Consider the following 19813-nt stretch of genomic DNA (forward strand, 5'->3'; position numbering starts at 1 on the left):
TGGATTTTTTATTGCTGAGTAATATTTCATTCCATTGCATGCTCACACCTCGGTTTGTTTAACTGTCTACCTGTTGATGAGCTCTGGGACATATGCAGTTCTAGGCTATTATGAGTAAAGCTGCTTTTAACATTTAAATACAAGTCTGTGTATGGACACATGTTTTCGTTTCTTTTGAATAAATATGTGTGGGATTACTGGGTTTCAAGGGGACTGTGTGTTTAAGTTGGTAAGAAGCTGCCAATCTGCTTTCTTTTCTTTCTTTTTTTTTTTGAGATGGAGTCTCACCCTGTCACCCAGGCTGGAGTGCAGTGGTGCGATCTCGGCTCACTGCAACCTCCGCCTCCCGGGTTCAAGAGATTCTCCTGCCTCAACCTCCCCAGTAGCTGGGATTACAGGCGCACACCACCACACCCACCTAATTTCTGTATTTTTAGTAGAGATGGGGTTTCACCATGTTGGACCAGGCTGGTCTCGAACTCCTGACCTCAGGTGATCCGCCTGCCTCGGCCTCCCAAAGTGCTGGGAATACAGGCGTGAGCCACTGCACCTGACCTCCAATCTGCTTTCCAAAGTGGCTGTACTTTGTACTCCCTGCAGTAGTATGTGAGGGTTTAAGTTACTCCAATGCTGATCAACACTTGACATTGGAAGTCTTTAAGTTTGACCATTTTATGACTGTGTGGAGGTATGTCATTGTGGGTTTAACATGCACTTTCTTTTTAATTTTTTTTTTTTTTTTTTTTGAGACAGAGTCTCACTGTGTCATCCAGGATAGAGCACAGTGGCGAGACCTCGGCTCACTGCAAACTCTGCCTCCCAGGTTCAAATGATTCTCCTGCCTCAGCCTCCTGAGTAGCTGGGATTACAGGCTTGCACCACCACGCCCGGCTAATTTTATATTTTTAGTAGAGACGGGGTTTTGCCATGTTGGCCAGGCTGGTCTTGAACTCCTGACCTCAAGTGATCCACCCACCTCAGCCTCCCAAAGTGCCGGGATTACAGGAGTGAGCCACCATGCCCAGCTTTTTAAAAATTTTTATTTTATTTTATTTTGTTAAATAGAGATAGCGTCTCAGTACGTTGCCCAGGCTGGCCTCAAACTCCTGGTTTCAAGCAACCCTCCTGCCTCAGCCTCCCAAAGTGCTGGGATTAGCAGAGTGAGCCACCTCATCTGGCCAGCACGCATTTTCTGAATGACTAATAGGCATCTTTTTATGTGCTTATTTATTTGAGTAGCTTTTGGTGACGTACGTGTCTGTTCAAATCTTTTAAAAGCCTAATGTTTTTAAAAATGAAGTTGTCAATCTCTCTTACTATTAAGAGTTTTTTCTGTATTTTAGGTGCACGTCTGTTGGATATATGTTTTGCAAATACCTTCTCCCAGTCTAGGGCCTGCTGATGCATTTTCACAACAGTATCTTTTGAAGAAACAAAGTTTGCAATCCTGGCGATATGGCCCTGTTTCTGTATGGGCCGTGCCCATCCTGGCTCCCCTTTCCTGTGTGGTGGCCGGGACGCCTTCCTAGGCAAGTAGCTGGTGTCCTCGGAGGGCTCACCTCACCCATTTCCCCGCTGTCAGGATCTTGCCCGTGGCTCCCTGATGTCCCATCACTTGGGGGTTGTTGTCTCAAATATTTTGCTGAGTCTTTCAGTTGTTTCAGGCGTGAGGCAAACCTATCCCTGTTACTCCATCTCGGCCGGAAGTAGAAACTTACCTTCATTTAAAAAATTAAATTAAATTAAGCCAGGCGAAGTGGCTCACGCCTGTAATCCCAGCACTTTGGGAGGCAGAGGTGGGCAGATCACTTGAGGCCAGGCATTCGAGATCAGCCTGGCCAACACGGTGAAACCCCGTCTCTACTAAAAATACAAGAAGAAATTAGCCGGGCTTGGGGGAGCACGCCTGTAATCCCAGCTACTCAGGAGGCTGAGGCAGGAGAATCACTTGAACCTGGGAGGCGGAGGTTGCAGTGAGCCGAGATCGCGTCACTGCACTCCAGCCTGGACGACAAGAGCGAGACTCGGTCTCAAAAAAAAAAAAAAAAAAAAAACAAAAAAACACACACAAAACAAACCAGCTGTACTGAGATAGGATTCACACAGCTTCAACTTGCCTTCACTTTGGAAAGTCATTTTCTCCCTGGGCGCGGTCCTTGGGGTCCTGGCGCTGCGTTGGGGGTCTGGCCGTTTCTTCTCTCAGCACTTCTAAGTCGCTTCTTGTCTTCTGGCTTCATGGTTTCTCGCAGGAAGTTTGCTGCCGTTTCTTTGCTGCACTTTATGAAATATGTGTCTTTACACTCGTGGTTGTAAAGAGTTTTTCCTTCTCGTTTTCATCAGTTTGGCTGCTGGACATCTTGGTGTGATTTTCTTTTTCTTTTTCTTTTTTTTTTTTTTTTTGAATAAATTGTATTCAACCTAGGTTATGTTGCAGCTCACCCCTCATTTCCAGCCTGGCAGCCAAGGAGGGTGGGAACAGGCCCTGAAGGGAGCCCTGTTGTCTTCCTGGGAAGACCCTGCCGTCTTCCTATACTTAGGGGGTGGGGGGCACAGGGTGCCAGCTCTTCCTCGGGAGGCGTGAGCCTCCTCTGCAGGCTCTGAGGTTTCAGAAGAATCTGGGCAGCCAAAGCATTCAGGAGCATCCAGCCAGATATCCCCGCCCCACGTGTCAAGGCACCAGCTCATGTCAACCCAGACCTGGGCCTTGATGCAGCCACCTGGCTTTGACTGAGAGTTGGTCGTCTTTGAAATTCAACTACTGGAACTCTCCAGGCCTCGTCGTGCTTTCCAGCATTTCCTTTTCTGCCACGGAGGGGACAAGGACCTCTCTGGCTTTCGTGCTTAGTTTCGATGGCTGTTTGACTGTCTGAAACTTTTCATGATGCCTCTCTAGAGTGGGTTTTTGTTTGTTTGTTGTTGTTGTTGTTGTTTTGAGATGGAGTCTCACTCTGTCACCCAGGCTGGAGTGCAGTGGCACAATCTTTGCTCACTGCAAGCTCCGCCTCCCGGGTTCACGCCATTCTCCTGCCTCAGCCTCCCGAGAAGCTGGGACTGCAGGCACCCGCCACCACGCCCGGCTAATTTCTTTCTGTATTTTTAGTAGAGACGGGGTTTCACCGTGGTAGCCAGGATGGTCTCGATCTCCTGACCTCATGATCCGCCCACCTCGGCCTCCCAAAGTGCTGGGATTACAGACGTGAGACACCACGCCCGGCCTAGAGTGTTAATGCAACTTAATGTCAGCCGGACCCCTGTACTGTTCTTAATATTGGCCAGAACGCCGTACCGTTCTTGTACGCACCCCGGGCACCCTCCCAAGCACACATCTTTCTCAAATGCCTGAACCACTGCACCAGCCACCATCCTCCCAGGGCACTACAGGGAGAGCTTTACCTCGTGCAGGGCATCCATGTGCCACCCAGGATGGGATCCCATTGCCAGCTGGGCAGTGAGTGATCCAGCTCCAAACCCCATGGTGCCATCTGCCTTCTCAGATCTTCCTGGCGCCACCTGTGCCTCTTGGTGCCTTCCAGTAAGCAGACCATGCAATGAAATCAGGACTGCAAAAGACTTGTTGAGAGCTCACACCTATGAAAGATCAAGGCAGAGTTGGGGAACGGGGCTGAGAAAGGCTTCAGGCCACAATACTCGTCCAACGTCTGTGAAAGAAAATTGGGAGGAAACAGAATCGGGCTGGGAGAGCCTGACTGCGATGCAAATCTCTCAACATTTTGGCCAACCCAGTGGAGGGGCATGGCAGGGCTCTGCAGCAGAGAATGCCCAGTGTCCACCAGGAGTCCCGTGTCAGGGGCCAGGGGCCGCCCAGAGAGTGTGCTGTGCTCAAACGCTGTCGAAGGTCCCTGCAGCACGGCTGAAGGCTAGAGGCTCCCTGCACGCCTCACAGCTAAACGCAAATCCATGCTCCAGTGAAGATGGAAGTGGCACCCCTACATGGCTGCCACAACATTTCGGAATGGTAACTTAGTATCCTAGCACCCTCCAAAGGTGGCCAATGAGGGTTTTATTTTATTTTTAGAAGCAGGGTCTTGCTCTCTTGCTCAGGCTGCAATGCAGTGGCATGATCACAGCTCACTGCAGCCTCGACCTCCTGTGCTCAAGCGACCCTCCTGCCTCAGCCTCTGGAGTAGCTGGGACTACAGGCACATGCCACCACACCCAGTTGTTTTTTTTTTTTTTTTTTGAGACGGAGTCTTGCTCTGTCACCAGGCTGGAGTGCAGCAGTGCGATCTCAGCTCACTGCAACCTCCCTCCCGAGTTCAAGCGATTCTCCTGCCTCAACTTCCTATGTAGCTGGGAATATAGGTGCGCACCACCACACCCAGCTAATTTTTGTGTTTTTAGTAGAGACAGGGTTTCACCATGTTGTCCAGGATGGTCTCGATTTCTTGACCTCATGATCTGCCTGCCTCGGCCTCCCAAAGTGCTGGGATTATAGGCGTGAGCCACAGTGCCCAGCATTTTTTTTTTTTTTTTTTTTTTTTTTTTTTTTGAGACAGAGTCTCACTCTGTCACCCAGGCTGGAGTGTAATGGCACAATCTCAGCTCACTGCAACCTCCATCTCCCGGGTTCAAGTGATTCTCCTGCCTTAGCCTCCTGGGTTCCTGGGACTACAGGCACCTGCCACCATGCCCGGCTAATTTTTGTATTTTTAGTAGAGATGGGGTTTCACCATGTCAGCCAGGCTGGTCTGGAACTCCTGACCTTGTCATCTGCCCGCCTCAACCTCCCAAAGTGCTGGGATTACAGGCGTGAGCCATTTCGCCCAGTTCCAGATAATTTTTTTAAATTATTTTTTATAGAGCCAGGGTCTCACTATGTTGCCCAAACTGGTTTATTTTAAATGAACTCGTGGACATAAACATATTTGAAGTGCTTCAATCCACTGCAATTTACTTTTCCTTTTGATACTCAGTTTATGCTTACTTTCGCCAGTGAGAGCCCCTTCAAATTGGCGAATGGATCCTCCGAGACAAACTAGAATCTGTGTTAATTTTCCTGCTTGCTGTTATGATGAGATGTTCTGGGGTCGTCTTGTATGTTTTCTGCCTCATGTCTGAAATCCGTCATTTTTCCAAGAAGCCATGGTTTCTTTTCAAGGGAAATGGCAGGAAGAAACAATGGTCTGGGTGCTCCTCACACCGGGACTGGTGACCGTTTCTAGTCCAGCACAATCCCAGGAATGAGGGCCCTTGTTTCACGTCTGTGCTGTCCACTGGGGTAGCCACCGGCCACGGAGGACTACTCAGCACCTGCAATGTGGCTACTGCCACTGAGGAATGCAATTTTACATTTGATTTGATTTATTTTTTTTTTTTGAGACATTGTTTTTGCACTGTTGCCCAGGCTAGAGTACAATGGTGCCATCTCGGCTCACTGCAACCTCCGCCTCCCGGGTTCGAGTGATTCTCCTGCCTCAGCCTCCCGAGTAGCTGGGATTACAGGTGCTCACCACCACACCCAGCTAATATTTGTATTTTTAGTAGAGATGGGGTTTTACCATGTTGGTCAGGCTGGTCTTGATCTCCCGACCTCAAGTGATCCACCCACCTTGGCCCTGCAAAGTGCTGGGATTACAGGTGTGAGCCACTGCGCACGGCCTGATTAAAACTTTTTAATGTGGTAAAATATACACAAAACTTAACCACCTTCCCTGTGTTACTTATTTCTTTTTTCTTTTTTTTTTTTTTTTTGAGATGGAGTCTTGTTCTGTCGCCCAGGCTGAAGTGCAGTTGCACAATCTCAGCTCACTGCAACTCAAGGATTGCTTGAGGCCAGGAGTTCTACACCAGCCTGGAAAAGATAGTGAGACCTCATCTCTGCAAAAATAAAAATAAAAATGACCAGCTACAAGGGAGGCTGAGGCAGGAGAATGGCATGAACCTGGGAGGCGGAGCTTGCAGTGAGCTGAGATTGCACCACTGCACTCCAGCCTGGGCGACAGAGCAAAACTCTGTCTCAAAAAATAATAATAATAAAATAAAATAAAATAAAAATGAATTAGCTGGGCATGGTGGTACACACGTGTAGTCCCAGCTGCTTGGGAGGCTGAGGTGGGAGGCTTGCTTGAGCCCAGGAGGTTGAGGCTGCGGTGAGCCATGATGGAGCTGCTGCACTGCAGCCTGGGGAACAGAGCAAGACATTGTCTCTTTGAAAAAGTCACTTTGTGAGGCCGAGGCGGGCAGATCACTTGAGCTCAGGAGTTCGAGACCAGCCTGGCCAACATGGTGAAACCCTGTCTCTACTAAAAATACAAAAAACTAGCCAGGCATTGAGGCTCATGCCTGTAATCTCAGCTACTTGGGAGGCTGAGGCAGGAGAATTGCTTGGATCCAGGAGGGGAAGTTGCAGTGAGCCAAGATCACTCCATTGCACTCCAGCCTGGGTGACACAGCGAGACTCTGTCTAAAAATAAAAATAAAAAGTCACTCAAAATTATCCTTTTTTGTATGGCTAACCCCCCACCCCCCCACATGCCATACAATTAGGTTCATTTGTTTCATTCTGTCTCCAAGTTTTAGATGCTTTTCTATTTTGATTTATTTTTGGTTTTCTAATTACACAGCTCTATAGCTGAATGTAAGCACATTTAAAGAGATCTACTTTCTATTCCTGTGCCCTTCTGCCCCAGATAGTAACCTTTTTAATGTAAATATATATATATATATATTCTTATTGCCGCTGCTCCTTCTTACATAAATACTATACACACTTTCCTGCATCTTGATTATTATTATTTTTTTTTTTTTGAGACAGGATCTCACTTGTCACCCAAGCTGGAGTGCAGTGGCACGATCACAGCTCAGGGCAGCATCAATCTCCTGGGCTCAAGAGGTCCTCCCACCTCAGCCTCTCGAGTAGCTGGGACTACAGGTGTGCGCCACCATGGCCGGCTGATTTTTTTTGTATTTTTTTAGAGTCAGGGTTTCACCATGTTGCCCAGGGCTGGTCTCAAACTCCTGGACTCAAGCGATCCTCCCACCTTGTCCCCCAAAGTGCTGGGATTAGAAGCGTGAGCAGCTGCGCCTGGCCTGATTTTTTTTTTTTTTTTTTGAGATGGGGTTTCACTATGTTGCCGGGGCTGCAGTGTAGTGGTACAATCATAGCTCACTGCAGCCTCAAACTCCTGGGCTCAAGCAATCCATCCTGCCTCAGCTTCCCAAGTAGCTGAAACTACAGGCTCAAGCCACCATGCCTGGCTCAATTTTTTTTACTTAACAATATGTTCTGGAGTCACTCCACAGCAGAACGTAGAAATAAATGGTCTTTATACCTTCTTTACAGCTGACCTCCATCATGTAGCTGTTCCACAGCTTCCTTAACCAACCAGTTCCAGGGACACGGGGCTGTTCTCAGGCTGTCACTGTCCTTTCCTTCTTTCCTAGACAGTATATATATATAGTATATATATACTATATATATATAGTATATATATATAGTATATATATACTATATATATATATATAGTATATATATACTATATATATATAGTATATACATATACTATATATATACTATATATAGTATATATATACATATACTATATATACACTATATATATACTATATATATACATATACTATATATATACACTATATATATACTATATATATACATATACTATATATATACACTATATATATACTATATATATATACATATACTATATATATACTATATATATACTATATATATACATATACTATATATACTATATATATACTATATATATACATATACTATATATATATACTATATATATACTATATATATACATATACTATATATATACTATATATATACATACACTATATATATATACTATATATACACTATATATATACATATACTATATATATATACTATATATATACTATATATATACATATACTATATATATATACTATATATATAGAGAGAGAGAGAGAGAGAGAGAGAGAGAGTTGGAGTCTTGCTCTGTTGCCCAGGCTGGAGTGCAGTAGTGTGATCTTGGCTCACTGAAACCTCTGCTTCCTAGGTTCAAGCGATTCTCCTGTGTCAGCCTCCTGAGTAGCTGGGATTACAGGCATGCGCCACTACACCCAGCTAATTTTTGTATTTTAGTAGACAGGGGTTTCACCATGTTGGCCAGGCTGGTCTTGAACTCCTGACCTCAGGTGATCCACCTGCCTTGGCCTCCCAAAGTGCTGGGATTATAGGCGTGAGCCACTGCACCCAGCCCTTTCCTAGAAAGTATATTAACAGTTCATCGGGAAAGGTCCAGGGAGGCAAAGCTGATAAGGAAGAAGCCCTATCATTTCCGTAGAGTCGGGAAGAAGTATAATCTCTCTTATCAAAGCGAACCTGGGCTGGTAATGGTGGCTTGGTTCTATTCCTCAGATTCTGAGGAGGAAAGCGATCCGGCCCTGCGGAAGGCAGGTGAGTGCAGAGGTGCTGTGGCGTCACCCAGCTACTTTCCACAGCCATTCTCACAGGTGCTGGGCATTCTGCAAGGTGTCTTGCCTCTGATGGATCAGGTTATGGGCCAGGATAAAACCAAAGGACCTCCCAGGCCTCACTGTGGCAGCAGGAGCCGGCCACCCTGCAAGCCGTACACGGGGTGGGCTGGAAGACTGCCGGGGTAGGGGGCGCGTCCAATTCACTCCTGAGCCCAGTTCTTGGCACAGAGTGGCCCAGTGAGAGACCACTCCCTTTCCTCACACTCCCACGTCTCCGTTGCAAATGGCCCCCACAGGCCAGCGGTGCGAGAAGAGGCTCCGGCGTAACAGGATGCACGGCGAGATGGGCTGGGAAGCAGGGGGTGGGGACTGTGGGGAAGGCAATGGGGAACATCGGAACCGGCTTGGCATGTTGGGCCGATCTTCCGTTTTGGTTTTTTTTGTTTGTCTTGAGACGGAGTCTCGCTCTGTCGCTCAGGCTGGAGTGCAGTGGCGCAGTCTTGGCTCACTGCAACCTCCGCCTCCCGGGTTCAAACGATTCTCCTGCCTCTGGGGTAGCTGGGACTGCAGGTGTGCACCACCACAGCCGGCTAATTTTTGTATTTTTAGTAGAGACAGGGTTTCACCATGTTGGCCAGGATGGTCTCGAACTCCTGACCTCAAGTGATCTGCCCAACTCAGCCTCCCAAAGTGTTGGGATTACAGGCATGAGCCACTGTGCCCAGCCGGGTTTTTGCTGTTTTTAATTTTGAAACGGGGTCTTGATTTTGCTCAGGCCAGAGTGTGATGGCACCGTCATAGCTCACTGACTTTGCTATTTACTTTTACAATTTTTCAATCAGACAGTCGGAGTCTTTGCTGGAACATAACATTCAGAAGTCTTTTTTTTTGAGCCGGAGTCTCACTCTGTCATCCAGCCTGGAGTGCAGTGGTGCGATCTTGGCTCACTGCAACCTCCTCCTCCTGGATTCAAGCGATTCTCCTGCCTCAGCCTCCTGAGTAGCTGGGATTACAGGCACCTGCCACCATGCCCCGCTAATTTTTGTATATTTAGAAGAGACGGGGTTTCACCATGTTGGCCAGGCTGGTCTCGAACTCCTGACCTCAAGTGATCCGTCCACCTCGGCCTCCTAAAGTGCTGGGATTACAGGCGTGAGCCACGCGCCCAGCCCGATCTTCCATTTTCAAGAGAAGAGGAAAATCCCCATTTTCAGGGGAAACCTAGTTTTTTAGGTTGACAATGAGTTCAAACCATCATGCACCTGCCCCGGTTCTCTGGGCCACTGCGCCGGTGCTGAGCTCCTCCAGGCCCCCCAAGTCTGTCTGTCACCTCCAAGGCTTGGCCCTGGGCCAGGCCTAGCCGTCTGGGACCCCGGAGACGTCCCCGCCCCGCGGCCTGTGGCCTGGCCCTTCAGCCGCGCCTCCGGGCCCGCGACCTCCTTGCTCCGGCCCCGCGCCGCCCCGCCCCGCGCGGCGTGTGGTGGGTCGGACCAAACCACCCGCTCCAGCCAGGGAGCAGCACGGGAGAGGCTCCCCCTCCGGCCACGATGGAGTCTTCCGTTGCCATGGAGCTGCCGGCTCCAAACCACGCCGCCGGCGCCGCCGAGGGCAATCGCCAAGGACCGCCGCCTCCCGGAGCGGCCCGGGGTTTCTGTGCCTCCGGAGCCCGAGAACCTGGGACCCAGGCCAGCCAGAGGTGGGTATGGGGGCGGATGCGTTTGACCCTGGGGCTGAGCTGGAAGGGTTTGACCCCCGCCCCCCAGGCAGAACTCCGTCCCATATTAAACGCCTTTCCCAGAAAGCTGTGCCAGAGAAATGACTTTGTTAGTAGTTCTAGTCCCTGGTTCGTTTCAGGGAACCCCGGCGCTGGCACAGCCTCTGTTGAGGGACCCGCCCCTGACTTTGCAGCAGATGTTATAATAAAGTATTATTATAACACATTTACAAAAACATTAAACAAAAATCAAGGGCCAGCCTGTCTGGTGAAAAGTTAAGACTCATGAGTGTCTGCCTAGCTAAAAAGGAGAACATGGTCCATAGCCCCAAAGTCATTTGGTTTTAGTAAGTATAACCTGGTTTTTGAAGCTGATTTGCCTCTAGTATTTTGTTTTTCCTAAAGGAATACTCCTTTTATCTGCATAAGCCAGGTACTGAGGTAGTAAGCAGGCCTGCTCTAGGGCCCACAGTTCAAAAGAAATGGACTGATATTCTCTGCATAAAGATGGTGCATAAATGCGCATGTGCAACTTAGAGATTGGTTATAAAGCGAACGTCAGTAGCCACTACCCAAGTTAAGAAATAGAACCTCATCAGCACCCCAAAGTCTCTCCCGCAAGACCATGGCTGACATTTTCTTTAGTTTTACTACCTATGCATGCGTCCCTAAACAATATAACTTTCCCTTATTTTAAACTTTATAGAAACTTTATATAAAATTTTAAAGATGATATATAAATTTCTTTAGTTTTACTACCTATGCATGCGTCCCTAAACAATATAACTTTCCCTTATTTTAAACTTTATAGAAACTTTATATAAAATTTTAAAGATGATATATAAATTTCTTTAGTTTTACTACCTATGCATGCGTCCCTAAACAATATAACTTTCCCTTATTTTAAACTTTATAGAAACTTTATATAAAATTTTAAAGATGATATATAAATTTCTTTAGTTTTACTACCTATGCATGCGTCCCTAAACAATATAGTTAACTTTCCCTTATTTTAAACTTTATATAAACTTTATATAAAATTTTAAGGAATATATGTGGTGTTATATAAACAATATATAATATAAATATATAGACTATATATAATACCACATATAGTTTTATGTAAGTTTAATAATATATATTAAACTTTATATAATAATACATATATTCTTTAAATTTTTTTTTTTTGAGACAGAGTCTCACTGTGTTGCCTAGGTTGGAGTGCAGCGGGGCGATCTTGGCTCACTGCAACCTCCGCCTCCTGGGTTCAAGCGATTCTCCTGCCTCAGCCTCCCAAGTAGCTGGGATTATAGGCGCCCACCACCATGCCTGGCTAATTTTTGTATTTTTAGTATAGACGGGGTTTCCCCATGTTGGCCAGGATGGTCTTGAACTCCTGATCTCAAATGATCCACCCACCTCCACCTCCCAAAGTGCTGGGATTACAGGTGGCGAGCCACCACACCCAGCCAACTTTCATTTATTTTAAACTTTATATAAATTTATTTATATTAAATTTTAAAGAATATATGTGGTATTATATAAGATTTATATAAGTTTAATAATATATATAAACTTTATGTAATACCACATATGTTCTTTAAAATTTTTTGAAACAATCCCAAACTTGTATAAAAGTTGCAAGTTCAGCACAAAAAACTTCTTGTGAAGTATTTGAGAGTAAGTTGCCTTCATGACGCTCTGTCGCCGCCCACCCTTGTAGAGTGTATTTTCCACAAACGAGGACATTCTCCAACACAGCCACACATGGCCCGAGTCAGGAGAGGACACAGGCCTGTCGCTGTGTTTACCCCTCAGCCTATCAAACATGCTTTGCCAGTTGATTGCATCAGGGCCCCAACGTGGAAGGATCCAGCCTAGAGTTACTTTGCACTGAATTCTCACATACCTCTTTGTTTCCCTTCAGTCCAGAACATTCCTTGGGCTTGCTTTGGCTGTCATGACCCTGACACCTCTGAAGGTCATGGGCCAATTACTTTGGAGAAGGTCCCTCCATTTGGTTTCGTCTGCTGTGTCCTCGTGATTAGATTCCCACTGTGCGTCTCGGACAGGAAAGTCACAGAGGTGACACCGTGGCCTGTTCATTCCATCCAGTCAGTGGCTCACAGTGGTCACGTTGTCACGTTACTGATGATGTTCACTTTGAGCTCTTGATTAAGGTGGTATCTGCCAGCATCTCCACTGGGAAGTTCTTTTTTCCTTCGTAATTAACAAGCATTTTGGCTGGGTGCGGTGGCTCACGCCTGTAATCCCAGCACTTTGGGAGGCTGAGGAGGGCGGATCACGAGGTCAGTAGATCGAGACCATCCTAGCTAACACAGTGAAACCCTGTCTCTCCTAAAAATACAAAAATTAGCCGGGCGTGGTGGCGGTCGCCTGTAGTCCCAGCTACTCGGGAGGCTGAGGCAGGAGAATGGTGTGAACCCGGGAGGCGGAGCTTGCAGTGAGCCAACACTGTGCCACTGCACTCCAGCCTGGGCGACAGAGCGAGACTCCGTCTCCAAAAAAAAAAAAAAAAAACCACAACCACAAGCATTTTGTAGGAGGTATTAGGAAGCTATGCAAATATGTCATCACTCTCAGGCTTGGCCTGGGAGGCTCTCACAGTGGACACCTTCTTCTCCTGCCTGGGCTCTGATACCCTCTGCTGGACCACACCTGGGGCTGCCCTCTTTCTTCTCAGGCTCTGATATCCAGCTCTGAGCCTCAGCCACACACACCGGCACCCTCCTCACCCAGCCAGGCACCCGCATACAGCTCTGAGCCTCAGCCACATACCCTCACCCTCCTCACCCAGCCAGGCTCCGACAGCCCAGCCTGGGCCACCGTGGATCCTGCTCCACCTGCCCTACCCAGGGAACCTGTTGTGACAGTGAAGGGAAGGGGGAGAGGAAGAGCATCAGGCGTGCCTCCGTCTTTTTCTCCTCGGGGTTGTGTGAGAGATTCATCCACACAGTGGCACCACGGCCATCGGAGCTGTGTCTAAGCCTCAGGACCTGAGAATATGACTTTATTTGGACTTACGGTGATGCCTGTAAGCAGCTAAGAGGAGGACATACTAGAGAGAATGTCCTACGAAGATTGGAATTTTGCTGCCACAAGCCACAGAACTAGCAGAAGCTAGAAGAGAGGCCTGAGACAGGCCCTTCCCTCGTGCCTTCAGAGGGAGCATGGCCCTGCCATCAACTCGGTTTTAGACGATGGCTTTCAGAACCGTGAGACAACTCTGTTGTTGAAGCCACCTAGGTTGTGGTACTTTGTTTTGGCGACCCCGGGAAGCTAAGACAACTGGTGGGATTTTCTGTAGGGTGTGCTCCTGGGAGAGGAATCGCAGAGCCAGAGGCTGCCGCAGGCAGGATGATCTCCCCCTTCCCCAAAAAACCCATGTCCTGGTCCTCCAAACCCATGTGCGTGTTAGGGGACATGGCACGCCCTTGACTGTGAAGTGCCTGTTGAAGTCTTTTGCCCATTTTGCTGTGGGGCTGTCTGTCTTCTTTATCCACTCATGGATATTCCTTACATGGTCTTGACAGTAAAACTCTGGGTTATGTGTTGTGATTGTCTTCTTCTACTTTGTAGGTTTTCTTTTTCTTTTTCTTTTTTTTTTTTTTTTTTTTTGAGATGGAGTCTCGCTCTGTCACCCAGGCTGGAGTGCGGTGGCGCAATCTTGGCTGACCGCAATCTCTACCTCCCCGGTTCAAGCAACTCTCCTGCCTCAGCCTCCCAAGTAGCTGGGACTACAGGCGCCCGCCACCATGCCTGGCTAATTTTTTGTATTTTTAGTAGAGATGGGGTTTCACTGTGTTAGCCAGGATGGTCTTGATCTCCTGACCTCATGATCCGCCCGCCTCAGCCTCCCAAAGTGCTGGGATTACAGGCGCGAGCCACTGCACCCGGCCTGTAGGTTTTCTTTAACTTTCCCTAGGATGTCATCTGAACAAAAGATTTGGTTTTGTTTATTTGTTTGAGACAGAGTCTTGCTCTGTCGCCTAAGCTGTAGTGCAGTGGCACGATCTTGGCTCACTGCAACCTCCTCCTCCCAGGTTCAAGGGAGTCTCTTGCCTCAGCCTCCCGAGTAGCTGGGGTTACAGCTGCATGCCACCGCGCCTGGCTAATTTTTGTATTTTTTGTAGAGACGGGGTTTCGCCATGTTGGCCAGGCTGGTCTCGAACTCCTGACCTCAAGTGACCCACCTGCCTCAGCCTCCCAAAGTGCTGGTGTGAGCCACTGCACCTGGCCTGAATGAAAATTTTTAATTGAAATGTGGGTGACTCTACCAAATTTTCCCTTTGTGCCTAATGTTTTTGTGTCTTATTTAAGAAATTCTGAGGTAACAAGGCTCCATTCCTACCCCCCATTGACTGCCCGCTAACACACGCTGTAGCAGAATTTTGAGTTTTCCCATACGAGTCTTTAATCCACGTGAGACTGATCTTTGGGTGGGTGCCGACAAAGATGTCCATCCCGTGGCTGCTACCCAGCAACCCTGCTTCTATCCTGCATAGCGCTAGTACGCGGGGGCCTGTTTCTGGCCTCTCTGATCTGTCCCACTGGTCTGTTTGTCTTGGCCAAAGCACTCTACTGTCTTAATTTTACAGCTTTAGAATCAATCTTGATATCTGGTGGGGCACCCCTTCCCCCTTCAAAACTGTTGTTCCATTGTTCTTCCATATACATTTTAAAATTCACCAGATGAGTTTCTCATTCTCTTGCTCTTGCATGTAGACACACACACACACACACACACACACACACACACACACACACATTTCTGTTAGGATTTGGATAGGAGTTTTAGGGAATCTATAGAGCAATTTGGAAAGAACTGACTTCCTGACAACATTGAGTTTCTAGTGCTTGAACATTCAGCTATTTATTTATTTATTTTTTATTTTTTATCTTATTTTATTATTACTTTTTTTTGAGACGGAGTCTCACTCTGTCACCTAGGCTAGAGTGCAGTGGCGAGATCTCAGCTCACTGCAAGCTCCGCCTCCTGGCTTCATGCCATTCTCCTACCTCAGCCTCCCGAGTAGCTGGGACTACAGGTGCCTGCCACCACGCCCGGCTAATTTTATTTTTGTATTTTTAGTAGAGATGAAGTTTCACCGTGTTAGCCATCTCCTGACCTCGTGATCTGCCTGCCTCAGCCTCTCAAAGTGCTGGGATTACAGGCGTGAGCCACTGCGCCCAGCCTATTTATTTAGACTTTCTTTTAGAAAAAACTTTTATTATGGAAAATTGCAAAGTCAAAAAAGTAGAGAGAATGATAATACGAAGCCTTAGGTTCCCATCCCTGCCTCAGCAACTATCAGCCTCATAGCATTCCTCTCCCATTACCCCTCCCTGCTTGTAGTTCTGGACTAGCGTGTTTCAAAGAAAATCCCAGGCGAGATATCATTTCACCTGTAAAAACCTTTGTAGATGCCTCTGACATATAGAAACTCATTTTTAGCATAAACACAAAATCCTCATCAACCCCAATATAATTAATAACTTCTTGTTTTTTTTGAGATGAAGTCTCACTCTGTTACCCAGGCTGGAGTGCAATGGCGCGATCTTGGCTCACTGCAACCTCCACCTCCCGGGTTCAAACGTTTCTCCTGCCTCAGCCTCCCAAGTAGCTGGGATTACAGACATGTGCCACCACGCTCGGCTAATTTTTGTATTTTTAGTAGAGATGAGGTTTTACCATGTTGGCCAGGCAGGTCTCGAACTCCTGACCTCAGGTGATCCGCCCGCCTCAGCCTCCCAAAGTGCTGAGATTATAGGCGTGAGCCACCACGCCCGGCCCACATTAATAATTTCTTAATGGAAACTAATGCCAGTCTGTGCTCACTTTCAGGAATTGTCTCAAAAAATGTCTTTTACAGCTGGTTTACTTGAATCGAGATTTGAACAAGATCCCCAGGTTGCGTGTGGCCGACTTGTCCCTCGAGGCTCTTTTCACTTAAAGACCCCCCTTCCTTATTTCCCCCAGGCCATTTATTTGTTGAAGAAACAGGGTCATTTGTTCCATTTATTTTTATGTCCGTCTCCTTTACTGTTGCCCGAGAGGGTTCCTCATATTCTCTGTAGAGGTCTGTGTGTCTTTTGTTGTATTTATTCTTGAGTACTTCAAGGTTTTTGATGTAATTGTAAATGGTAGCTTTTCCAAATCTTATTTTCTCATTATTTCTTCTGAAAAATAGAAATATACTTGATTTTTATTATTGAAGTTGTACCTAGCAACATTACTAAGTTGTTTTAATTAAATAACTTATCTGTATATTTGTTTGGATTTTCTATGTATACAGTCATTTTATCTGAAATAATGACCATTTTTCCCTTCCATTCCTTATGCCTTTTGTTTCTTTTTTTTTTTTTTTTTTTGAGATGGAGTTTCGCTCTTGTTGCCCAGGCGGGAGTGCAGTGGCGCAATCTCGGCTCACTGCAACCTCCACCTCCCAGGTTCAAACGTTTCTCCTGCCTCAGCCTCCCAAGTAGCTGGGATTACAGGCATGCACCACCACGCCTCGCTAATTTTGTATTTTTGGTAGAGGCGGGGTTTCCCCACGTTGGTCAGGCCGGTCTCGAACTCCTGACCTCAGGTGATCTGCCCACCTTAGCCTCCCAAAGTGCTGGGATTACAGGCATGCGCCACCATGCCTGGCCGCCTTTTATTTTTTTTACATCTGATTGTTCTGGCTGGGGACATGATGAATACTGAGAAGTGGTTTTAGAGAGCATCCCTGTTTTGTTCTCAGTCTTAAGGGAATGTTTTTAATGTTTAAGTGTGACGTTTGCTGTGGTGATTTTTGGTATATATATACTATATATACTCTAGCACATTACAGATGTTCATTTATTCGTCTTCTTCTTCTTTTTTTTTTTTTTTTTTTTTTGAGACAGAGTCTTGCTCTGTCACCCAGGCTGGAGTGCAGTGGCATGATCTTGGCTCACTGCAACCTCCACCTCCTGAGTTTAAGCGATTCTCCTGCCTCAGCCTCCTGAGTAGCTGGGATTACAGGTGCCTGCCACCACACCCGGCTAATTTTTGTATTTTTAGTAGAGACAGGGTTTCACCGTGTTGGTCAGGCTGGTCTCCAACTCTGGACCTCAAGTGATCCACCTGCCTCAGCCTCCAAAAGTGCTGAGATCACAGACATGAGCCACCACACCCGGCCAATATTTCAGGAGACCTTCTTTCTGTTACTGCCAGTCCACTTAGAAGCCCACATGAGATCACACACTTAATCTGATTTTTTTCTCTATTTTTCATATGTTTAAAGTAGCACCCATAATGAATAATTTGATCAATGAATAATCTGATCAATCAACGTTAAGTGCAGATTTGAAGCTGCTGAGTCTTCCTGATGGATTGAACATGGGTTAGAATGTGTCCCCACTGCTATTCCTGCTTTTTTCCTAAGTTTTTTGTCTGTTTCTAGACAACTCCACTAACTTTCTATTTATGGTTCCTGCATTTCTTTCTGACTTTTAAAATGCACTGCTTCTTAAGCTTGTGTTTTAGATGTCTCTTTTAAATTGTAGAGAGTTTGGCCAGGCACAGTGGTTCATACCTGTAATCCCAGCACTTCGGAAGGCTGAGGCGGGCGGATTACCTGAGGTCTTGAGTTTCAAATCAGCCTGGCCAACATGATGAAACTCCGTCTCTACTAAAAATACAAAAATTAGCCAGGCGTGGTGGCCTGTGCCTGTAATCCCAGCTGCCCAGGAGGCTGGGGTATGAGAATTGCTTGACCCCGGGGGGCGGAGGTTGCAGTGAGCTGAGATCGCACCTCTGCACTCCAGCCTGGGAGACAGAGTGAGACTCTGCCTCAAAAAAACAAAAACAAAACCAAAAAAAGTTAGTTTGATTTTTTTTTATTGTTCTTGGGTTTTTGTTGTTGTTGTTTTCGTTTTGTTTGTTTGTTTGAGATGGAGTCTTGCTCTGTCGCCCAGGCTGGAGTGCAGTGGTGCGATCTCGGCTCACTGCAAGTTCCGCCTCCCGGGTTCACGCCATTCTCCTGCCTCAGCCTCCTGAGTAGCTGGGACCACAGGTGCCCGCCACCATGCCCGGCTAATTTTTTGTATTTTTAGTAGAGATGGGGTTTTACCATGTTAGCCAGGATGGTCTCGATCTCCTGACCTCGTGATCCACCCACCTTGGCCTCCCAAAGTGCTGGGATTACAGGCATGAGCCACCGAGCCCGGCCTGTTCTTAGTTTTTAATGCAATTCGATAATATACTTCCATTTAGCTTGGTTATTTAATCTATATTTTTACTTAGGTTTTAACCTGAAAGTTTCTTATTTTTTCCGTTCTTCAACTGTTTTTTTTTTTTCTTTTTTTTGAGACTGAGTCTCATTCTGTCGCCCAGGCTGGAGTGCAGTGGCATGATCTCAGCTCACTGCAACCTCCGCCTCCCGGGTTCAAACGATTCTCCTGCCTCAGCCTCCTAAGTAGCTGGGATTACAGGGATGCGCCATCACGCCCGGCTAATTTTTGTATTTTTAGTAGAGACGGGGTTTCACTATGTTGGCCAGGCTGGTCTCAAATCTTAAGTGATCCGCCCGCCTCGGCTTCCCAAAGTGCTGGGATTACAGGTGTGAGCCATCTCACCTGGTTCGTTCTTCAACATTTTTACGAGAATTAAAGTACAGTCCTATCCGGCATTTCTGATTATTTTCAGTGTGATGCCGGCACACTGGCTAGCCATGTTACCACAGTGGAACTTCCACTGCTTCTTCAGCACACTTTCCTGGGTCTCTCAGTTCCCAATCCCACTGCTCCCACTGGAGGACCACCTGAAGCTGCCCAGTCCTGAACCTTTCACAGCTGTGTGGCGATGTCAGGTTTGTTCTCAGCTTCCCCTGCAGAGGGTCAGCCAGTGCCTCTGTCTGCAGGGACAGCTACCCTCATCCCTCCACCTCCCGCTTCTCTTTGCTTCTGTTTCTCCCACTGGCCGTTGCCCTGGTAAATTCCTGTATTGAAAACAATAAATCTACCCCCTGTTGTTAGTGAGGACTCAGGAGAGATCGGAGGTGACTGCCTGTTGGAAGTGCCGTCTTTAACCGGATGCTCAGTGTATATGGTTTAGTGTGATCATCTTCAAAGGAACTGTGTGTGTGCAGTGACACCTTTTATAAGACTGTCACCCAGTGGGTTTCCAGCAAAATGAGGTCGCGGAGGCCACGTGGAATTCACAAGCACAGAGCTGAATAGGTTTGGCCATTTTCTAAATATTTTCTGAAAATCCCGCCGTTCAAAGACTAGCAGGTTAATCAGTTCTTTCAAGTGGAAAAAATATTGTTGGAATTTTACAAGATGCCTTAAAATTCTGCCTCTCAGGACTTTAAAATGCAATTGTTTCTTTGTAAGTTTAAAAAATTACTAGCATTGATACATTAATAATTTATCCAAGAAACATTGCTAGGCACTGAAAATATTTTTAGTGAATTATTCTGAAGCAATTGCTAAGTTAAGCAATGAAAAACAGTCCTCTACAATTTTACAATTTTAGCATCTCATACATAATGTCAACATTTATATACATTTCACCTGGAATTACTCATTATTTCAATGCGAAATGGTAATGCTAATTCCCAGTGTTAAATGTCTGTCTCTATAATAGGTACA

At 46.6% G+C, this 19813-nt stretch overlaps 1 protein-coding gene across 9 annotated transcripts in view; it reads left to right on the forward strand.

Annotated features, from left to right (window-relative positions):
- The first annotated feature begins 10008 nt into the window (after positions 1-10008).
- The window catches only part of CFAP74 (cilia and flagella associated protein 74), an 81919-nt gene continuing 72114 nt past the window's right edge, over positions 10009-19813 (forward strand). For 8 of the 9 annotated variants that reach the window (XR_008526174.1, XM_054557478.1, XM_054557487.1 and 5 more), the window contains exon 1: positions 10017-10153. The gene's annotated coding sequence lies outside the window, so the exon portion shown is untranslated. Of the gene's footprint in view, positions 10154-19813 lie in introns of all 9 variants that reach the window. The other variant, XM_054557474.1, reaches the window with a different exon arrangement.

The sequence above is a fragment of the Pongo abelii genome, chromosome 1 (assembly GCF_028885655.2).
Source record: "Pongo abelii isolate AG06213 chromosome 1, NHGRI_mPonAbe1-v2.0_pri, whole genome shotgun sequence".
In the NCBI taxonomy this organism is placed as follows: domain Eukaryota; kingdom Metazoa; phylum Chordata; class Mammalia; order Primates; family Hominidae; genus Pongo; species Pongo abelii.